Source organism: Anopheles aquasalis, chromosome 3 (genome assembly GCF_943734665.1).
Source record: "Anopheles aquasalis chromosome 3, idAnoAquaMG_Q_19, whole genome shotgun sequence".
Classification (NCBI taxonomy): domain Eukaryota; kingdom Metazoa; phylum Arthropoda; class Insecta; order Diptera; family Culicidae; genus Anopheles; species Anopheles aquasalis.
The window spans coordinates 33,034,096-33,041,595 of NC_064878.1; the positions used below are offsets into that span (position 1 = coordinate 33,034,096).

At 36.7% G+C, this 7,500-nt stretch overlaps 1 protein-coding gene across 4 annotated transcripts in view; it reads left to right on the forward strand.

The window, feature by feature from the left end:
• The window catches only part of LOC126578767 (RNA polymerase II elongation factor Ell), a 24,883-nt gene extending 21,386 nt beyond the window's left edge, over positions 1 to 3,497 (forward strand). For all 4 annotated transcript variants that reach the window (XM_050241660.1, XM_050241663.1, XM_050241659.1 and 1 more), the window contains exon 11: positions 1 to 3,497. This exon is cut by the window's left edge and continues 1,803 nt beyond it. The gene's annotated coding sequence lies outside the window, so the exon portion shown is untranslated.
• Positions 3,498 to 7,500: the final 4,003 nt, after the last annotated feature.

Below are 7,500 nucleotides of genomic sequence, written 5' to 3' on the forward strand. Positions count from 1 at the left end.
CCAACGTAATACTAATAGTAACTACAACAGTATAAGTTTTGTTTCAGTTGTAATGTTAATATGCTTAGTAGATGAAAGAAAAAAAAACATTAAACTAGGAGCACACCCCGCGCCATTTGTTTATATTATTCTTCTTATTTTGTTTGTATGTAATGCAAAGGATAACATAGGGCAGGGATGATTTGAATCGATGGAAGAGCTGAAACGAAAGGAAAATGGGATATTAGTGCCACTCTGAAACAATGAATCGAAGAAACGAAAGAAGAGAACGAAACGGAGAGAGCTTGGTTCAAATCAAGCCACTCGCTAGATTTGCCAGATTTGTTTGGATAATGGAATGAAAGAGCAAACAGCGAAGGAGAGAGAGAGAGAGAGAGATGAACAGGAAGAAAGAAGAAAGGAGGATGATTGTGAAAGGCAACAAAACAGATAGAGATAACAAAGGATCAACTAGGCTAGGTAAGAGACCGTCAGCATAATCGTGCTCAAAAAGCGCAAACTTTAAATTGCCTTGGTATTCTGTAATGAGAGTACCCTTGGTGCGTTATTACCGGCAGAATGATCTGAGAGCTAATATACTAAATATGACGATCCTTCTTACCACGTTACCGCCAATCGCATATTTGTTATGTTTGAGTTTTGACTTCTGTTTCGCCCAGAAATTCGTCTCTGCTTTCCAGGTTCGATTTTCTACCGTTTCAGTGATCAGTGAAGACAGGTAGTTAGTTAATTTGTTAGTTAAAAAAAGGGTTTGTCAGTCAGTCATCGGTGTACGTGCTTATCGGATGGTAGACACTTCCTGATTGATTAGCAAAGCGTGTAGGCGTATGTTTTTGTTTTCTATTTCGATGTTTTTGGGTTGATATCGTTTTGTTAAACTTTTGACTTATTTCAAGTGTGTGAGTGTGCGTATGTGTAATTGTATACTTGGTGCGAATGTGATTTCGCTATCAATGAATTTGGATATAAATTATCATTTTACTTTTGCTGCTTGCGGAAACATTTATTTATTTTATATGTTTATTTGTTTTGTTGCCCATATAATTCAGAAAACTCGTCAAATAGAAACGCTGATCATTTCCAATAATTAAACATCGTCGTCCGGCATGAAGATATAACGCGGCAATACGAGGATTGTATAAATTGAAGAAATGAATTCAATCGTTTTTCCAGCGCTCATTAGGAACCAACATTTCCCAAGAAACATCGATATCCTCCCTGGAAGGGTGTGGAAGGCGGAGAGGGAGGAGGAGAGTTGCATGCTGATAGGTTCCGGAAGCGATTGCGAATAATTAGCTTATATGGTGACAGCTGTCGCAAGGTTGTGCACGAACTAAACAGCTAAAATCAATGTTCTCCCAACTGTTCGAATCGAATACGCCCGTGCCAACAGAATACTACCGTCTTGACAATAGCGCCCAGTTGTGCTACCATTCAAGTTGTCTCCGGCAGGGGCCGCTTATGTGCTTTGTTTGTGGATTTTGTTTTCTGGTGTAAAAAAAAATGTGCCAAGGATGCTTAATTAGTGGAACAAAAGCATTCCCACCATACAGAAAAAAATCCGTCAGATAGAAATTGCGCAACTTCAATTATCTTCAAATTAAAGGTATAGAGGTGAATTCCAATATCTGACCGTAGCCAATGGGGAAAAGGGGGAAAAGAAAACTCCATCAGAAATTTAAACTAAAAACAGCAGCGTCCACATTTGTATGCACAAATCAAACCAAATGATCAAGCTATGAGCTCATGTGTTTTAAAGCATTTTAACACAAAGCCAAATGGAATACTATATTCTCCGTCGATAATGTATGAAAATACCGCATGGGATGAGGATGAAAACATTAATGCATGCGGATGCGAAGTTAAAACGACAACAATTGAACAATCACGAGCCATCCAATTCTCACTTGACCTTCCAATAATATTTCGTTGAAATATCATCAAAAATACTTCTGTATTGGAATTGTAGAAAAGTGCGTAGGAAATGGAAATGAACTCTTGTCCAAAGCAAAACGAACATGGAACAAAAATGTTGCATCGTCTTCTATGAAGTGTATTCCTTCCGTTTCATCCGCCCGTTTACGAAACTGAACCATTAGCACGTGGGAACAAAAAAAAAGGGGAAAACAGATGCCACCCATACACCCTTTTACTATCATTGAACCAATCCCTGGTTGAATTTCAACCTTTTGCAATATATTGTGTTTGTAAGTATCCAATTATCTGAGCACAATATAAAAAGCGAATCGTCGATTGAAAAACCACTATTAACGTTACGTGCAAGACCGACATCCTTCCTGCAGAGTGTTGAAACACAGACTGACCAAAAACAAAATAAAAAACGACTAGTCGTTTTAACGAATATTAAAACACCTTCCGTCGTAACGCCTTCAACCGGAACACGGAAAACAATAGTTTGTAACAATATGCAATGTTAACGTTATTACCGCGGAGTTTAATACCGTGGCTCCTTTTGTTGTTCAGTGGCGCTCTTTTGCTTCTTTGAAAGTACCTTCGTTCGCCTCATAAGCTAGTTTCTCGAAGAGCAGTCACGATATTACTGTGGCAAAAAGATATTTTGAGTGAAAACGTAAAGTGTACGATAAAAATTACATTGCACTACAGAACGAATCCTTTGTCTTCGAGTCTTTCGAGTCCTTCGCGTGTTTGATATAGCATAAGCTGCGGGATCGTATGAGTATCATGCGTAGGCCAAACAGTGCTTCATACGGCAGTTGTATTCTGAGGAAAATTGTTGTGAAAATTGTGATATTTGCTTAGCTTTCAGTTGGTCGAAAGTCAAAACACTATTGATAACCAGTATGCACGTTCTATGTAGCTTGGATTTTTTTGGTTTTGAGTTTCTTTAAATTGAAATACAATACACATATTTTGCTGGCAAATTAAGAAAATGATTTGATTGTCAAACTATGGCAAAAACAACCTACTCCAACTTTGTAGCTGCTGAATACTATTTCAATAATCCGGAAAGTAGCGTGACTTAATTGTAACGTAAACTCTACCCAGTATATCCCTTCGCTAAATTGTGGGTTCAGACGATAAAAAAAACGGCCAGATCTAATGATCTACTATCTCTTTTTGGTATAATATGTTTTTATCTATCGCAGCAACGCTGTTATAGCAAGACTGATATGCTGAACCATGGTTTTCACCTTTGCAATCATATGTGCCTGCCGATCATCAGCGCCATCTTTCACAGGAAGATGATAGTGCATCATTAAGATTTTGGTCAATCTCTAACCAATAAATTTATGGTGAATCTTTTGAGTAGATGCCATCCAAAAATATCCAGCTTACAGCATATGAATCTGGTGCTCAATGACCATGGATAGCACTAGATGTCGGCATAAGAATGCTCGAGATGAATGTATTTGATTCCCGCAATTCCAGCAGGCAAATCTAAAGTGCTTACAAATTGTCGCCATGGATTTCGTTCAATTTTCCTATCAATAAAGATTCCAGTAAGTAATATAAGAGCAGAAAATGTATAGTCAATAGAGGCAACATTCCATTGCCTTGCAAATTGTGTGATTACAGACTCCTAAACAGTAACTCCTGAACAGCTTAAGTGAAGTAATCCAATAACTGTGCATTGGTGCATTTCGCGTTCAATAAAGAAACCCGCTATCATGTGCTAAAGCTGAAAACAATGTTCCACCTGCAGCTTCCATACTTTGGTAAAGCTGTAATTCAAAGTCTTAACAATAAGAGCTCTCCTCCTATTCAGCTGATAGAGGATTAAATGTAAATACTTGCAATACTTTTTAATCGACTTGTAGCAAAAACTTTTCGAATTTCGATTATCTAAGCATTAAATAATTATTGCATCTAATACCCCAAATGCATCTTGCAACATCATTCTAATGTGCTAATAATGAAGAAAGGAATTCATTGCTGTGTTTACCAAAGCTACTACCCTGTTTTGGTAACACTTAGACAGCTTTTCCCATTGAGCTGAAAATGGATGTTAGTTTAGTTGTCCAACAGTAGAGCAGAAACATTAAAACATTCAAATTACGCAACTGCAATTGTAGAAAAAAAAATGTAGCGCAAATAGCCAACCTATAAGATGGAAACAAAAGAGAGATATTGTACGATGAAAACCATGTTGAAAACAAATATATTTATAATATATTTTAAGATACGAGATCATACGTTCTACCACGCGTTAGAACAAATAGTTAAGCAACCATTCTAATATCAGAAGTTTTGTTATGTGCCACTATGGTTCTTGCAACACTAGCGTACTCGCCACCAAACAATATTTTACCTGCTTTCAGTCACCTTTTGCAATTGAGTTGGAACTTTACGAAAGATGTGAAGAAAGAAGAAGCCAGTGTATCGGAATAGAGATTTGAAATCGAAAGGAACATATGCCCCTCTTTGAGCTAACCGAATACCTTAGTGAAAAATCTTTGAAATCAAATTAAAAGATTGCTCAAACCTTTACGATAATGAATTGCACTGACGGTAGTATCGTCTGGTTTACTTGGTTGAACCCTAACTCTCAGTATTTTGTCAGTGCAGATGGTTTCCCATGCTACGGAATCATGGCTGTAGATAGAATGAAGCAGCAATGTTAAAACGCCATAAAACTTAAAAAGGCATAATCTTTTCATAAATAACATTATAAATGAAAACCTTGATCTACACACATCAACGTGCAATTATATGTACTGTCTTACATGTATCGTTTTCATTTATATTATATTATAGACAACTCTGCTGGACAATTGGTAAAGGTTACAAAGAGAGCAATAACATACATGTTGACTTCTTAGTTTTTTGTGTTTTGAGTTGAGCGATGTCACGCTATGTGATATTGTGGTAGATTTCCGCGAATGCCTTGCATGAAACCCCATTTCGGTACAAAGCTAAAATTCAATGTATTTGAAAACAAATTGTTGGCTCAATAAACTATTATTTTTATTCTGTCGATGTGTTCTGCGCTATCAAAGTGTCGGATACATAATTCTTATGCAAACGATTGTAGTAACTCTTCGCGTTAAAAACAATCTATACTGTAGAGCGCGAATGGTTCTTGCTTGTGGAAGCCAACACTGGGACCAAAAATTGGGCTTAGTTATAATTTGTATCTTAGCTCGGGCAAGAGAAACAATCTCTTTAAAGAAAAGCATATTGCTCAGAATACGTACGTAATACAAATATCCACCATGCAGCTGTCGATTTTGTAAGGTATTCCAACTCAACCACATCTGCTTTTGACTATTTTTTTTTATCATTCGCCTCCCAGAAAATAAATAATATTTTATTGTATTAACTTCGTTTAATCGTGGATATTGGCGGAAAGGGATGCTTCAATCTTATGTAGTGCCGAAGAAGCACACGGGAAAAGAAATTCAAGTTGAATGTAATCCAAATATTGATCGCGTCAGCGTAGTTTCACAAGAAGAATGTGAATATACAAAGAACAAACTTAAGTGTACTTTTCTGGCAACATTAAAAGTAGGAACAATAAATTATTGGTAGAACGATAAAAACACTCAATGAATAATTGAACAAAATGCAATTAGTGTGCATGGTCTAAGGCAGACACTGTAAGTTTGCAACACTGTTAAACCGGACTTGTAGGAAATATGTGGTGTGGTTGTTAGTTTCCGACAAATTTTTGCCTAACAATGGAAAGTCATAAGCAGCAATTGATTCCTTTTTTCAGATTACGAACATCAGCTCTTCTTGACGGTTACTAGTATTTCTCCTATAAACTTTCAACAGTATAATTTGATTATTTTCTGCCAAATTAGTGTTTTTCAGAATTCTTCCATAACCAATTTATCCTCCTTTTCCCTTCACCCAGAGGTTAGGGAATTCATTTCATGGTAGAAGCCCTTAAGATTGCCCTATCAGTCAGTTCTTTGTCGTGGCTATGAAATACAATGAACAGTTTTAGGAAATGAACGACTAGAAAGAGAGTAACAATCAAACAAGAGAGAGAGAGAGAGAGAGAGAGAGAGAGAGAGAGAGAGAGAGAGAGAGAGAGAGAGAGGTATCACAAACGCACACATTTCAGAGCTACATAATATCAAATTTTATCCACTACAAAAAATCGTATCAATCGTTTTTGCGATATATCGTTTCGGAATATGAGTGCGATTCATCTTTTAGCAACCCAAGAACAACAAGATGGCCATAATTCCTAAACACAAATTAAACGAAAGTATACACCGTCAAACCGGCAAGCAGTAATCAAAGTAAAAATGACAAAGAGAACTGGTTGAAGATTGATGGGAAAACGAAGCAAAAATGCAACGGAAATAGTCGGTTATAACAAAAAGCGTTGCGTGCATTCGTGACTGCACACCATATAAGCAAATGTGTAAAATAAAAAAATTACACAATATTTATAGAAAGATGATTATACACACAAGTATTGTGTACATATAGGTATATATAAAAGAATTAGGCAGTTTTATTTATTTTTCAGAGAATGAAACGATAACAAACCGTGTTTGGGAAAAAGGTGGGAGTGAACGTTAATAATCGATTCAACTTCGAGTTTACTGAAGAGAAGCAGTTTACATACAAACGAAGGAATTTGCGGAAGACAGATTTGAGAAACAAATGTACGACACAGTTTTCGGCGAAATCCCCACTGAAAACTGAAGAAGTGAGCATTTTAATTTGCAGAACTCAACAGCAGCAGCAGGTATGGAAAATTATTGGAATTTGAATAAGATATTGAACGCATGAAGGGACTCGCAAGGCTGAATTAGGAGAGTCAGGAACTTGGAACAGATCATGTATGCATGTTTTGACATCCTCTCCGCACACAAAATGGTTGCAATTGGTAGCATTATTAGACAAATTCTAGGTACAACTATCAACAAACTGAGGTTGAATGAGGATTGGAAATGCGCAAGACTTAGTTAACAATTTTCTGTCTGCTATAGATACTTGCTATAAGTGTTTTGGCCTATGTGCAATAATGTAACCAATGAAGTTTTGCTAACTAAGATTGATTTTTGTAAACGAACTTCGGTCAGGCACTATTTTACATCAACTATCTCTTAATACGATTGACAACTAATGTGACTGTCCGATTTTCTCGAGATATATTTTGGGGCTAGACAAATTCGAGAACGGAAAAGTGGAGAAAATTGGTCGGCAAGATAGGTTGTAGAAAGGAAGATTCCTGAGTCGTGTCACGTACGATTATAAAAAGATTTCATCTGCTTACTGATAAACATCGCAATCGCAAGAGGAACGCTATTTTTGCAAGAAAACGCGTGCAACTGCTAGTGGAGAGTTACTTGCATTTATTTGGTTTTATACGTTTTTGGTAATGATTGGTCTTTTATTATGCTACTTTATTGCTATTACCTCAGCAGCTCATTACGTAGCAAAAAAAGCAGTTTATTGTTCATTCAAAGGCAGAAACGATGATAGGGCACCAGTTTTGTAAAGGTGCGCTGTTCGTTAACAGAAAAAGACTGAAGTAATTGTTTTGCGCGCTCCAAT